Source organism: Oreochromis aureus, linkage group 16, assembly GCF_013358895.1.
Source record: "Oreochromis aureus strain Israel breed Guangdong linkage group 16, ZZ_aureus, whole genome shotgun sequence".
Classification (NCBI taxonomy): domain Eukaryota; kingdom Metazoa; phylum Chordata; class Actinopteri; order Cichliformes; family Cichlidae; genus Oreochromis; species Oreochromis aureus.
Window position 1 is genome coordinate 14,811,782 of NC_052957.1, and position 15,313 is coordinate 14,827,094.

Below are 15,313 nucleotides of genomic sequence, written 5' to 3' on the forward strand. Positions count from 1 at the left end.
GTGAACGGCCAGCCAGTCAAACGGCACTTTGTTGTTTCAAATGCTCCCCTGCATATCGGTTCTATGGTCGGTCCTCTAACCAACCCGATGCTGTGCAACAAAGACAGCCTGACAAAGTGCCGGTGCTGCCCTGATGAAACCAGACATGCAGGGATATGAATGACTACATCTAAGGGGTAATTGCTGCTGAGCAGGAGCCTCCTACCTCGTTTCATTTAGTCTATTAGCAATTTATGGCCGGTCTCACTCAGCTCTACACAGGAGGGGTTTGATCTAAATTCTCATGAGCTTTTAGGTGAGGCTGGGACCCAGTAGAGAGCCTTAGGGGGAAGAAAAGGGTTTCACTTACCACTGTTTTAATTCTCTTTGGCTTATCATTAATTTGTTGTCACAGAAGAAAGGTGAGCATCACATAAATCTAATTAAAGTTAATGGGATTATGATGCCATTCTCTGAGTCTCTGAAGTACCATTTTCTACTTGTTTAGTCAACTAAAGGATTGATCTTCTTAGTTCTTTATCATGCTGTTCTGCCTCTGTCCTCACCACACAATGTATGACAGGTTGAATGACATCATTTGTATATACGATGGGACTGGAAATTGACAATAGAGAATAAAGTAGATGTAATGTTGATATAGCCAATAAAAGCACAAAAGCCTGAAGATGTAAAATTGTGAACAGTGGAAGTATAACATAACTGCTGAAGCAACACTCACATCAAGAAAAATAATTTAGCAGTCTGAGTGCTTTGGACATTGTAGTCATAGTTCTTCTTTGCCTGGTGGTGGAGTTCGTGGTAGGGGTTCAAGCCAAAAGCGAAGGTGTTGGTACTATCAGAGGCCCCACTGGCTAATGCCTGATGTCAGCCCCCCGCTGACAAGGATGCAGATCTGGATGAACTGGGGTGGGGGTTCTGACTGGTCCAACAACAACAGACAAGCAGATTAGGAGACCTAACACTGTGTGATGGCATCATGCCGTTCTGGCCTGGTGGCCAGCGCACCCGGGCATTGCGTTCTTGTCTGTTGAGCCTTGTATATTTTTTGGAATCAGCAGTGTTTGGAATTACAGTAGAAGTCATTTGGGTTTAACAACAAAGTACAATAACAATTCCCCCAGAATTTTACTTTTAACACTGTTGGAGAGCTTATTCTAAATAAGTGTGTTTAAATAAACAAAATCTTTAAAACATGTCTTTCAGTTTTCATAGAATTGTAGAATAATCTGCATGGAAAACTTAATAGCATTACTCTTACTGAACGAGTTAAATTTCATTATCTAGATACAGATTGTCATCCCTGCTCTGCATGTGGGTTTGGTGTTTTGATAGAGCAAAGAGGATTTCTCTAACTGCTAAATTAGGCATGATGACTTGTAATGAAGAAGTCGTTTAATGTATATGATATGAGATTATTATTATACATTTATGCAAAAACATAAAGACAGTATGAAAAATAGCCTAAGCTATACAGTAGTCTCCATTCTTTCCACTACCCCCAACTGTGTCGGACCTTGTGGCTTCACTGAGTGGCAGGTCTGGTGTTTGCTGTGAAACTCTCTGTGGCACCTCCCTCCACAGGGGACTCTGAACTACCAGCTCACAGGAGTGACTCCCACTGGGACGGCCGAGGCCCTTTGCTTCCTCCCCTGGACGACCTCTGACACACCCAGTTTGTGCTTGGTGGCCTTGAAGAGGCAGTCGTGGGGATTTCTCCCCAGCCAAGCAGCAGGTTGTAATTGATGTGGCAGAGACGTCAGCACTAATCTTTTGCTCTCTGACGGCCTCTCTGTAAGCCCCTCATCCACTCGACTCTGAGACCTGCCACACCAACCTTGGCAAACTGCTACCTAGTCAATTAGATCTACCCTGTCTGCTCCCTGTTTTGTGTAAATATATCTCCAGTAGACACCCAACATGTTCAGTTATCTACTCCGGCACATTCAGGGTGATTTCTTAATGCCGCCGCATGTCACTATCACCAAATGGAAAGCTAGCCTGATATCTCTTCCTGCAGTGGGCTCACTGATTATATATGGAATAGGGGGACACTGCTGATTTTCATATTTGTATGGAAGGTTCATATCTCCCTCTACATACCTTGGGTCCCACAGTGCATATGGATATTCTAATCACACAGTTGTACATTCTGCAATACACCTGGGGATACCATTACTAATTTGTTTAAAGTAGTGTGAATACAGTGTAGTGCGAAGCATATCTCAAGCAGTGCTCTGTTGTGTATCCACTCATCCCTCAACAATGTCAGCAACTTTGCTCAGAGGACAAAACATGTCATGGGAAGAGGTACTACCTGTGATTGCCAGGGATGCACCAAAGACAACATTGTGGGGTTTTTTTTAGTAGCGCCTGCAAAAATGGCTGAACTGATCTCACTGACTAGTTGCATTTTAAACATGCTACCTTTGTAAATGAACCACATGTGGACCAAGCATAAACACAACCTGTTTTGTAATTTCAAAGATATATAATATTGCTGAAACATTTCGAAATAAACACTTACCTGCTTTCTAGACTAAAAGGCAGAACGAGGGAATTCACTAACCTCATTCTGTCCAAATTTAACTAAATCTAGGCTGCTTATCTTTTTTTTTTTTATTTGTTTCAAACCTATTTAAATTGGGTGCAAAAGTTGCCATGCTACCAGTGAAGACTTGAAGAAGTTACAGCTAAGAAATGTGGTGATGGCACTTTTTTTGGACCGCTTATTTTTTTGTGTGTGTGATTCAAACTTGCTGTTTTGACACGGTATTTTGGTAAACATTTGCTTCAGATAAAATAGAAATATATTGCTGTGATCTGAGGCTTCCAATTCCAAATTGGATATTGTTTTATGAGCTTCCTTCTAAAAGAAGTCAATCTAACTAACGATTATTAAAAAGAACAGTGAAACAAAATGGCATCTTTAATGTTTGAGGCTTATAGAATTAGTGACACAAATCATCGCTGTATCTATCCTCGGTAAACTGTGTGTTTTATATATTTTTAAAGTACAAAGACTGGTAAAATTATGTGAAAATAACATTTTCTTCACTTTGAAAATGCAAATCTGAATCCGCCCTGGATGAATATCAAAAGAGTTATGTGTCCACCGCGGGATCAACTTAATTTACAATATTACACTGATGTAGTTTACACACTAGTGTGTTTGACAGTTTTGGCCAAAAGACCGATAATGCACAATCAGTCATCTGTCATCCATCAGTTAAATTGATGTAAGTTGCTTATTCAACTTATACACAATGACCAGCTGATGGCTTTTCACCTAAATTGTGATTAAGGTCATATTTGTTCTTCTCTTTGACTTTTATTGTTTTATTGTTATTCTTTTGTTTTTATTATACTGCCATCCAACAACAAGAAATCGTTTATTTTTTTCTGTACTTACACATTACAATGACCTGGGAGTTGTGATTGATCGTGAGGTGGATGAGCTACTGTGTCATTGAGATATGGTCTTCCATTTATTTTGAAAAATTATTTTGATTTTAAATTTTGAGCCTTCCTGTGATTCAAACTATGTTTTGATACTACAGCAGCAACATTTAGTGAATGTATTAAAGTAAGTCTTATTTAGTGCCTCAATGCCACTTAGATACAAAGATAATAGTCCAACCTTAATGCATTCATTATTTATATAATCACTATGACTAAATATTCCAGCATAAGAGTTGTGATTATTTTGCAAGAGGAAGGTCAAGTCAGTGAGAAAAAGATGGAAAAGCAATAATTTGCAAAAACGGGGGTTATGAGCAGGATGCATGTAAATGTATCAAAGAGGGGGCCATAGGAAGCACACACAAGGTTAATCTGCTATGACTGTTGAAATTTCCATGATATGGCAGGTGAATAAAGAATTATAATGGAATGAACCATGCTGTTTATTCAAACTCTTCCTCAGAATAGCAGCATGAACTGTAGAGCTTTTTGTACAAATGCATTAAAGCAAGCACAATGTCAAGCTTTATTCTTGCAATAACATATCATGACATACAGACTATGTAGAATGAATACTGTATATTGGAAGAGCGTATTATGAAGTCAGTAATTATAAGGTTATAAGCTAATTATAATTTGCATGTAATTCAAAATTTGGAAGTTTTACCAAAATAGCACGTTGAGTCAGCCATTTAAAAAATATCTTAAGACATTTCAAATCTTTGAGTGACAAGTGAGTTTTTTGGAGGAGTTTTTTTCACTATGAATTAAAATCAGCCGCCTATACAGAGGTGAGATATTCATCACAGTCTCAGGTATGAGCAAACCCAATGGCAAACACTGACAACATCTCCCCATGGCCTCACTCATATTAGACAAGCTCTTGTCAGTAAAGGAGTCTGCTTCATGTAAATCCTGTTGATTAAACTGAGTCATATAATGTGAAATGGTATTATGCATAAACACAGATATGAATGATAAATAGAGGATATGAATCTTTTTAGTCATAAAGGTGTCTGCAAGTTCAACCCATACGCACTCTCCCTACACATACTCACATCTCTTGTTTACTGTGTTTGTATCTTTTCTGCTGTAGGTTAAAAGCACCTATATCAAGAGTTTGGTGTAAATGAAGTCAACAAAATGAATTTAAATAATTTCTCTCCGAGATTTCTCTTTACTTCCATTTATGTTATTTACACACCTCAATTTAAAAGAAAAAAAGGGGAAAAAAAGATCCTTAGCTTTTTTGGCCTTTAAAAGGTTCGGTCATATACAATGCCTTCAATATAGGTAATGGTTGTAATCACTGTGTTTTGCTCTGATTTGTTTGTTAAAGACATTTCTCAGCAGTTCTTAATAACTTTCAAATCGGTTTCCGTGAGCTTCCAGCCGTCAGGAAACACAAGATGTCTCAAAGAGACTTACACTCTGTTACCTTGTCTCAGTCTAGTCACTGTCAGCAGTGTTTATCAAAATGTCCAAGTATAAGTCAGGACCATCATCAAATGACTGAAACTATAATAGGTGCAAAATGTCAGGGGAAATAGCTTGGTGTTACAGGATGCGATGCCATTTTCATAAATGTTTAATTGATTGTAATCCTTTGTTGAAGAGACATTTGCACAATGCATGGAGTTCACACAGAGCAGGATATAGAAATATTGAAGTACAATAATTACTTTGAACCATCTGTAGCCTAATTGTCAGAAAACGTCTGATAATGGCCTTTTATTTAGCGTGATTATATACCATGCATTTAAAGAGGCAGGGGAAAATTAAAGGGCCTATTGGAAGTTGTAAATGACCAGAGTCAGCTACCGCATACGTAGTCATACTTTCTCAGATATGATTAAGTAGCTCAGGAAAAACTTGAATTGTTAACAGCAGAATACCTGCCATGGCCTCTCCGATAGCCCGAATTGTTTTCATATGGCCATTCATTTGTGTACATGATTGAGTCATATGTCAGCAGTGAGCAGCTGTTTGAATTGTCACTGAGCTGTCAGGGCAGGGGAAGACTGTGAGATGTAGTGATGGCAGTCAGTCTCCTCCCCAGCCACTCATCCACCCGGCCACCTCCGTACAGAGCCGCAAACCTCGCAGTCAGGTTTGCGGGCAACCATCTTTGCTTGTTCTGCTGCGCTCGCTGCAGCCATGACAAGATTCACAATTCTCTCCCTTTATTTACACACCATTGCCCCAGCTCAACGTCACGTCAAAGCGGCACGGTCCTGCGGTCGCCGCTGACCCCAGGGTAGGGGCTGTCTCCACTGATCCGAGCTTATCCTGCTGGGGGACCAGACCCCGGTCATGTAATACACAGTGTAACAGCAGCAGCATGTAAAGCCACCATACATATTTCCCGCAAAAAACTAAGAAATTGGGCATCTCAGGCTTTGTGATAATGCCATAAGGTGTGATTTTTTTGTTCTGTGCATCCATTAATATATATTTTTTGTCTTTGTCTTTAATACACTCCCATTGGGATCCTCAGTAGACAAACAGAGATTAAGGCCTTTATATAGGGATTGAATGTTGACTACTTTTGTCACAGCAGACAGTCACATAAGATGCTCTACCCACAAGCACAGATATTACCAAACCAAAAAGCTGCTGGAGGTGTCATGTAAATACCTAACCACAGTTAAAGTAATAGGCTATAAAGTGATCTTTAAGTGGAGTTTTAAGCACCCCCATAATGGCTTTGGCTGCCTTTTAGCAGACCATGTGACTCCCCCAGAGTAGTGATTATGAGTCACGGATGAAGAGGTCTTGTGTGTAGGTCAGCCTGTAAGCCTCACTTTCACCTGCCAATCTTTACTTTCCTTCGATACTCTAAGAGCCTTGTTCTTTATACTGTTAACTGTCTTACAGCAGGTGGTATCTGGTGAATTATGTCTACAAAACACCTTGACAAAATTTGGGTATAGCCTCATGGAATTCCTGCTGTGGAGAAAAGCCTCCAAAATTGAGAGACAGAAGGGAAAAAAATTAAACAGCCATCTCACATGGCATATTGTGGCATGGTGAGATGGGTGGGGGTTGGGGGGGGTGCTGTATATTATGTATAATGTAGATGGTCTTAAAGATTTTCCAAAAATGCTTAGTTGAATAAAAATCCCTGCTGTATTCTGGTCTTGGTTTTTTTTCCTTTTACTCTACTCAAGGACATTGATGCATGCTGCTTTTTGAATTTTGCATTATGTTAGAGGTCGGCAGGGCTAGTTTCAGGAAGTTGTCTTAATTTCACAGGGTTAAGGAACAGCAGATTCGCTGGAAATACAGATCACTTAGCACAGGCCTGCAACCGCCCTGAAGTTGGTCAGCTTTCTCCCCATTTGTTAACCACATCCATGTGGCCGCTGAACCGTTGAGGCTGCCAAGGTGAACGTGCGGTCCCACAAGGAGGCCTTTCTGTCATAGACCAGTGAAACTGTGATTCAGCTTCATCTGTGTGTTTTTTAAGAGTTTGCTTGTGTCTGTTCTGTACGTGTTTGAACCAGTTTATGAAACATGTGCTGTGGAAACGATTCTCCAACCATGAGGTCAGTGAGTCTTCAAGCTTCAAGATCAAACAAGAGACATGACTGTTTTGTAGATTCAAATTCCCTGTTAAGAGAATCAAACCACTGTGTAAACGTTGTAGAAAAAAAAGCTAGATTTGTATCTAGGAAATATAATACAAATTGATATTTGCTCTGTTAAAAAAGTAAGCAATTCTTAGTTTTTTTTCCCGTAAACTGCAGACTTCCAAAGCAAACAACGATTGTATAGATTGTACCAGAATCCACCCTTCATTTACCCAAACTAAAAGGAATTGTACATGTATCAGTGATAATCCGATAATCACGCCGCTCCTAAGCTTTTAATTTGATTAAGTGTGTGAAAATTGAGGGCAGAGAGTCTCTTGGAGGATAACATCACAGACAGTGTCTCCTAATTGGTGCTGTAAATTTACATATGGATTCCTGTTTAATGTTTAACCAGTCTTTAATCCACCCAGCTCTGTGATGTCTGCACTCAGAAATATCCGCGTCTGTCAGATGATTTGTGATTATTCCAAATGCGCTCAGGCTGTTTTTGATGAAATGGGAACAATTACTGGCGCTATAAAACAGAGAGATTTTGGAAGCGTTTTAGTCACGGTGAACCAAAGATTCTCAGTTTCCCTTTAGGAATTGAAAGAGACACTGATTTCAGCAGTAATCTAGACTGAACACAATCGTGATCTCTTTTATTGTCTTCTTACAGCACACAGGTCTTGCCCATTGAAATCGATCGTCATCTCCCAGGTGCTTTTCTGAAAAATGACAGATTAAAGTGATCAGGTAACTCATTTAAAATTAACTTAATTAAGATACTGCACATCTTCTTTTGATTGGAAAGGCCATAGATCATTGGCAATAGTGCTACAATATTTATTGGAAAACAAGCTACACCTCGCAATGCATGGTTCATTTTACAGACTTTCTGAGAGCTTACACATCAGTCAATCAATAGTTTTGGATTAAGTGTTACTGGTGAGTTATATGAGGTAATATAGCAGAGAGAGATTTTTCATTATGTTGTCTATAAAGTTTCATCTTTCCCTTTTCTTTCTTATTTCTTCTAATCCTCAACTCCCTCATTGTTTGTTTTTCCAAAGCCTTATTTTCTTTCCATTTTTAATAAGCTGAACCAAACCATTTTCACTTTTTACAGGCGGTTTCACTCTTTCAGCTCTGAATAAATGGTGACTTTATTTCCATGAAATTCTCAAATGACATAGATTTTACTTTTGCATAAAAGCATGAAAAATGCGCCTAATATTGGCTGCATTCATCTGCTAAGTGGACATTTGCATGGGTGCGAAGGGGAGGGGGAGAGGGAGAGAACCACTAGCCTCCTGGGGTGACAGCAGTGCAGGGGGATGACATGTGACAGCTGTGACAGTACTGAAGGGGGGTGGGCAGGCGACTTGCTGCGCCCCCTGATCCAATTACGCCACACGGCCCCCTGTCAGACCCAGCAGCTTGACTCCAACCACTCGGAGGACAGTATTGATCTCTTGTCAGGAGGACCAGTTGCCCTCTTTCACAATCCAGCACCACTGAACTTTCCAACCACCCTGCCATCGCACCCCCACTTACACCCACCATCCAGCCTGCTATCCTTTCTCCTGCCAACCACCCTCGTAAATGACTGGTAAAAATCGGGTTATGGGATTCAGGTAAGGCGAGAGAGAGAGAGGAGGTCAGTGGGGCTGTGTGCTAAATACCCACAGCTACTCAGGGAGAGTGCATAACATCCTGAGAGTGGTGGTGGTGGTGGTAATGTGCCTGTCCAGCTCTGAGCTCAGTGCTATACTTACAGTACTTCACTAAAGGTCTGAGAGGATGCTGCCTCTCCTGGCTTGTGTGAAAGTGCTTGATTTGAGATGATGAAAAGGCCATTGCAATTAGCAAGCTCTGGTTCGTTTTGCCATATCTAGAATGGAGTGGTGGAGACGGTGGCAGCTGCCAATAACTTCAGCTTACAAAGAACAGACAATTAGGCCGGGGCCTGTTACCACTGCGAGTCCCACACCTCCAGACCTTTGCACTGGCCCTAGCCCTGAGCACCTGCAGGTCAATAGGTAATGATACTGTGTGGAGCAACAGCTTGGAACAGAGGTTAATCAAACCACAACCACACACATGAGTTGCATCCAGCTTATTATTCTCACCACAAAGGCCAAGAGGGTGAGAGGAATAAAGGGAGGAAATATGGCATCAATGAGGGAATGATCTCACTTACACGGTTCTCAGGTTTGCACTGGCATCCCAGGATTGCTTTAAAACACATATATTTTTACTTTTAATCTTTACCTAGTTAACTCTACAGTTGGTGCATTTGACCCATTTTCTGTAGATTTTACATACTATTGTCTCCTTTCTTTTTGGGGTTTTTTTTTTTTTTGAGTGTTTTCTCTTTTCCCATGTTTCCTTTACATCCCTGTCTGTCACTCTCTGCTAAGCTATGGCCCAGATCCAAACCTGACCCTACACAACAGTGGTTGTCAACAGTTTCTTATTTGAAGGGTACAGAAGGAATTTTGGAAGCCCTTTCTCTGACAGAGCTTGAAGCTTTCAATCAGCATCTGTGGTGATTTATACTGCTGTCAGATTGATGTGTCTGGTCTATCCTGTCCATCACTTGCTAAAAATGTGTCTATTCCATTTCAGTTGCATTCATGTGTTTACATAGATAAGGAAAAAGATTACAAAACTCCCAAACATCTTTATTCTTTTCTCCCGTCCTCATTTCTAATGAAAAAAATATTATTAAGAAAATTATGAACTTTTTAAATCCTTTTCCCAAAGCAGGCACAAAGTGCTTTAAAATTTAGATAAATAAGACTATATAAAAATAGATTCACTCTTATAGAACACTCAGAATTTCAAACCTAGAATGCTTTCTGAGGATATTACAGGTCATTTATAATTTCATTTCATTTCATTTCATTTTTTTTTCAAGGTTTTCATTGTAATGATGCAAGTCATGTGATCATCCAATAAAGGAGTAGCTGTTTGAAAACAAAGTATTTTCCTTTTTCTTTCTGTCTCTTTTGAGCCGTGTCAGTATTTTCATTTGTTTGACATTAGCAATTTGATTTTATTCTTCTCTGAAGCAATCCTTTATCTTGGGTACACACTGCACCATCAAGGAGCAGCATTTATAAGCTGGCAGAAAATGCAGACACAGTGTTGGAGGGCTTTATAACCCACTCCCACTTAAGTGTGGTGGGTTTGAAACGGCACTTAATATGGTCGACCTTCCACATGAACTTGCAGATAGAGTGAGAGTGTGTAAGGGAGGATGAACACGTGGTTTTAGAGAGCAGGCTGTGTCTCTGTATTAGTAACTTCCTGTTTTATTCTGATAATCACCTGAAATCATATCTCTGCTGGTTTTGCTTCTGCTGTTTTTACTCACCATTTCTGATTGTCTGTGTTCCCCATTTCTTTCTTTTCCAGTCTCATCCTTTAGTGTTGGTCCTTTGTCTATTGTGGTTCCTTTTGTTTCTTCCTCTTACTTGTTCTTACTTTTTGGTTGTTCTCTGTGGATGTTTTTGGTAGTTTTATCTGTTCTTTCTTGGATCTCTTGCTGCCCTTTCATTTGATTGTTTATTTCATCTGACAGTTATTCATTTCATTTTCATTGCCACTTTATTTGTCAGGGCCCATGTACAAACAAACTAGTAAAAAAACAGTACTTTCCTAAGAGAAAAGATGCATTGTACCAGATTTAGCTGCTGCATAATTTCCATCTGCTGTCTTGCATGTCAAATAACAAGCAGAAATATATAAAAACACATCACCAGTAAGCATATTATACTTCCAACTACACATAGTCTGCAGTCTATGTGTATTTGTGGAATGGAAAACAAATCCCAACTCATTAATAGCCACAAAACACTGTAATTAAAAGTCAACTTAATAATGCCCAACTACTCTGAACATTAAAACCTAACATCAAAATTTTTTCTTCTGTGCTGAGTAAGTCATAGAAGTAAAATAAGTAATTCTTATATGACTTCATGTATAAGTTAAGCTGCAAAATGCTTAATTTTATTGCTGGCATGCTGTAGACGTACAGGAAAACAGTAGATATATGGCAAATCAGTGTGATGAACTGATGCTGTGAGTGTATAGCACCATGAAATTGGGCACAATCTGGAAAGAAGCTCATAGTCACTTTCATGGTACATGCAATGTGTATCCAATGCAGAGTGTGAACATTACCCTGGTCACCCATGCAGTCAGTTGTGACACCAAAGACACTTGGTCAGGGGTTAGACAGAGGTAGACTGTTCATGTTTGTTACTGGTTAAAAAATTAAATGGAAAAATAAATGGAAAAAATGAATTCAGAGTAGTACTATAGTGAAGCAGTGGATCCTGTATGTACGGGATCTGCCATCTTTCTCTGCAGTATCTCTTTATGTTATCACAATATATGATAAATTGCAACCTACAATCGTTGAAATGAAATAGTGTGAAGTGAAATACACGTTATTTTCTTCTGTTTAATCAAACGAACCACTCCATTAAATAACTGATGCATTAGTTTTTATTTTTGGGCTGTTGAAAGAGAACAAGAGAAATGACTCAGTCTTCTGTAGAGCCAGCTCCTCAAAGAAGACTTTTCAATTTCAGCCTCCAATTTCCATGTTTCCCTCGAATGAAATACTTGTATAGTGGATAAAATAGGCCGTGTCTGCACCAGTGAGCTTAGATGGGCTGTTGTGTTACCGCCAGACTGTTCAGTAAGAGTGTTGCTTTTTTGAGCAAAGTAATCACTCATGTAATTAATCTAGAGAAAATGTGAGGAAAATAACCCAGATCTGTCGTGGAAACACCAAGTCACTCCTTGGGATGTTTGATTTAATTCATTCTGCAGAGAAATGGATATGGTGCTCTGCTGCTTTATACTTGAAACATAAATCAAACTAGTGCATCTGGGAAACGGTGACAAGAAAAAGTTTTTAAACTCGCAGGATTTCTGTGTTGATTACTGAGAAAATGTGCTGAGATTTTTATCTTGGCCACAAATCTAAATACATTCTTATCTCATAATAACAGACAAAATTTGCTGTTGCTGTTGGATTTTCCTCTTTTTCAACCATGGTGTTGATGTGTGTGTGTGTGGTTTGAGTCATTTTTATGTTGCATTACTCAATCCCTACTAAGCAGGTCCTGACTTTTCCCTAATGTTTTTCAGTAAAATGTGTTACAATTTTGATTTACTTCACTTCGTCAGTGACTAGGACAGTTCCAGGCTGTTGCATAACATATCAGTAAACCTCGTACGTACCTGTACTTTGTGTTTGGGTTGTTTTTACCGCTCCAGAAAGGGAAACCTCTTCAGAAATATTACAGCTCATATGCAGTTAGATCCATATATATTTCGACACTGACATAAATTTTGTTTTTTACCTGTTTACTGAAACATATTCCAGTTATAGTTATGTAATGGACATGAACATAATGTGTAGACTCTTAGCTTTCATTTGAAGGTTTCCACATTCAAATAGGATGAAGGGTTTAGGAGTTTCAGATCTTTAACATGTGCTACTCTCGTTCTAAAGGGACCACAAGAAATTGGAAAATTGACTCAAAAGCTCTTTCTTTGGCAGGTGTGGGCAATTCTTTTGTTATTTCATTTAGCAGATAAAAGGCCTGGAGGTGATTTGAGGTTTGGTGCTTGCATTTGGAAGATTTAGCTGTGAACAGACAACATGCAGTCAAAGAAGCTCTCCGTGCAGGTAAAACAAGTCATCCCTAAGCTACAAAAACAGAAAAAATCCATCCGAGAAATTGCTACAGTATTATGAGTGGCAAAATCTATAGTTTGTTACATGCTGAGAAAGAAAGAAAGCAGTGTTGAACTCAACAATGCAAAAAGACCTGGACGTCCACGGAAGACCACAGTGGTGGATGATCGCAGAATCATTTCCATGGTGAAGAGAAACCCCTTCATAACAACTAACCAAGTGAACAACACTCTACAGGAGGTAGGTGTATTGATATCCAAGTCTTCCATAAAGAGAAGACTCCACGAGCCTAAAGAATAGAAAGGCTAGATTGAACTTTGCTAAAAAATAAAAAAATATATTAAAAAAAAATGTTTAAAAAGGCCAGCAGAGTTCTGGAAAAACATTCTTTGGACAGATGAGACCAAGATCAACCTCTACCAGAATGATGGTAAGAAAAAAGCACGGAGAAGGTGTGGAAGAAGCTCATTATCCAAAGCATACCACATTATCTCTAAAACACGGTGGAGGCAGTGTGATGGCTTGGGCGTGCACGGCTGACAGTGACACTGGGACACTAGTGTTTATTGATGATGTGGCACAGGACAGAAGCAGTCGAATAAATTCTGAAGTGTTCAGAGACATACTTTCTGTTCAAATCCAGCTAATGCAGTCGAATTGATTGGGCGCCGTTTCATAATACAGATGGACAATGACCTAAAATATATAGCCAAAGCAACCCAAGAGTTTATTAAACTTCTTGAATGGCCAAGTCAGTCACCTGATCTTAACCCGATTGAACAGGAATTTCACTTGTTGAAGACAAAACTTTGGACAGAACGGCCCAAAAATGAACAAAGGGCCTGGCAGTGCATTAAAGAGGAGGAAACCCCAAAATTGACATTTTATTTTCAATTATGTGATTTGTCCAGTTATTTTTGAGCCCTTTACCGAGCCCTTAAGACCTTAGGACCAGGTAGCATTTGAGGGCTAGCTCATTTTGCATTGTGTCAACATGTTTCTTTTCAGATATCATGCCCATATGTGGATTTCTTTTAAAACTGTGATACACAAGTGACAATGTTACAATGTCTGGACAGCTATGGCTCTGGGGATAGAGTAAGTTGTCCACTGATCTGAAAGTGTGTCCTAGAGCTTACATGTACAAGTGACTTTGAACAAGACACTAAAACTTAAAATGTCTCTGTGTCTGTCATGTTTGAGTGTGTGTAATAAATAAATTGTTGTTTCTGTAGAACAATATGCTATAAGGATGCGTGGGTGAATGTTGCTTGTATTGTGAAGTGCTTCTACGGGTCAAGAAGACTAGCAAAGTATTACATAAATGCCAATTCACTGCTGCAGCATAAGAATAAATAGCCTAATTCTAAAGTGTCTTCTATTTGTTAAGTCATTTGGATAAATAAGTGCACGAGCTAGAGGAAACACTAAGGATACATATGTATTCGTTTGCAAGGGAAAAAAAAGAAATATAGTCAATTTTCATCTGTTTAGATTTCAGTGTATATGTTGATATACCGACAGTGAAGCCAGCAATTCTCAAGAGGTCTTTATATCATTATATAGTTGCTATTTCAAGGCAACACTCCATATAAATTTCTTCAACAAAAGTGAAATTTGCTCTTCTGATATGATGCCTCACATATAACGAATATAACAATATCAGACGCAGAGAAATTTCCTGTCAGGGACACATCGGCATGGCCCAAATTGGGACACTGCTTCCATTTGCAAAGTGCAATTATGAGTGTTTTTAGACATCCCACTTACATGTCATCTGTAAACCAACGCAAAGCCAGCACTTCCAGACCACAGATATTTGTCACACCTACTGTAATGCACCATCGAGCTGGTGAGGCAGAGGGGCCCAGGAGGGGAATCAAGGAATCTGTCGAATTAATACATGCAGTGAAGATTCCTCCTGTCATCTCAGCTCTCTTTTACCACTGGTTTTTAAAAGCCATTTAGAGGCAGCAACTGAACAGGACAGACAAGCTTGACAGCGACTCCTTAAAGAGCATCTGTCTCCTTTAACACTTAAATAAACCATGATACTGTCTTTTACACATGAGCTTAATTTTAATTAATGAATTGATTTGTCTTGTCAGTAAATACAGCCAAATTGCCTAAAATATGCCAGAAGCAATATATATAAAAATATATATCCTCCTATAAGGCATATTGCAGGCTTTACATCACTCTGGATAACCCCTCTCTTAATTAGACGTGCTCAACATTATAAACCATTATAGCTTTTGATGCAGAGAGCAGTCAGAATTATTTTTCAAGCTGTTAGGATCAAGTTGACAAACTGGAAATCTGGACTCTGTTCACTCATGGGAACTTTAAAATAAGTTTGATACATGGTGCACATTGCAAAAGGACAAAAGTTTCATGTTTCCGAGTGCCATTGCGGAACAGAAACTGTGATGTTCTATCACAGCAGGGTTTATCCAGATAACAAGCAGATGACTGCTTTTCTTTAGCTCCTTTAAACTTTTTTTTTTGCCTCCTCCCAACAAGCAACAATTTAAATGAGCTATTTCCCGTACTAAAT

The 15,313-nt window shown here is 39.2% G+C and overlaps 1 long non-coding RNA gene across 4 annotated transcripts in view; it reads left to right on the top strand.

Annotated features, from left to right (window-relative positions):
- Positions 1–15,313, top strand: part of LOC120433412 — a 101,503-nt gene that overhangs the window by 27,828 nt on the left and 58,362 nt on the right. The window contains exon 4 of one of the 4 annotated variants that reach the window (XR_005608536.1): positions 7,714–7,790. The exons of the other annotated variants lie outside the window; for them this stretch is intronic. This is a non-coding gene — a long non-coding RNA (uncharacterized LOC120433412). The remainder of the gene's footprint in view (positions 1–7,713; positions 7,791–15,313) is intronic. 4 annotated transcript variants of the gene reach the window in all.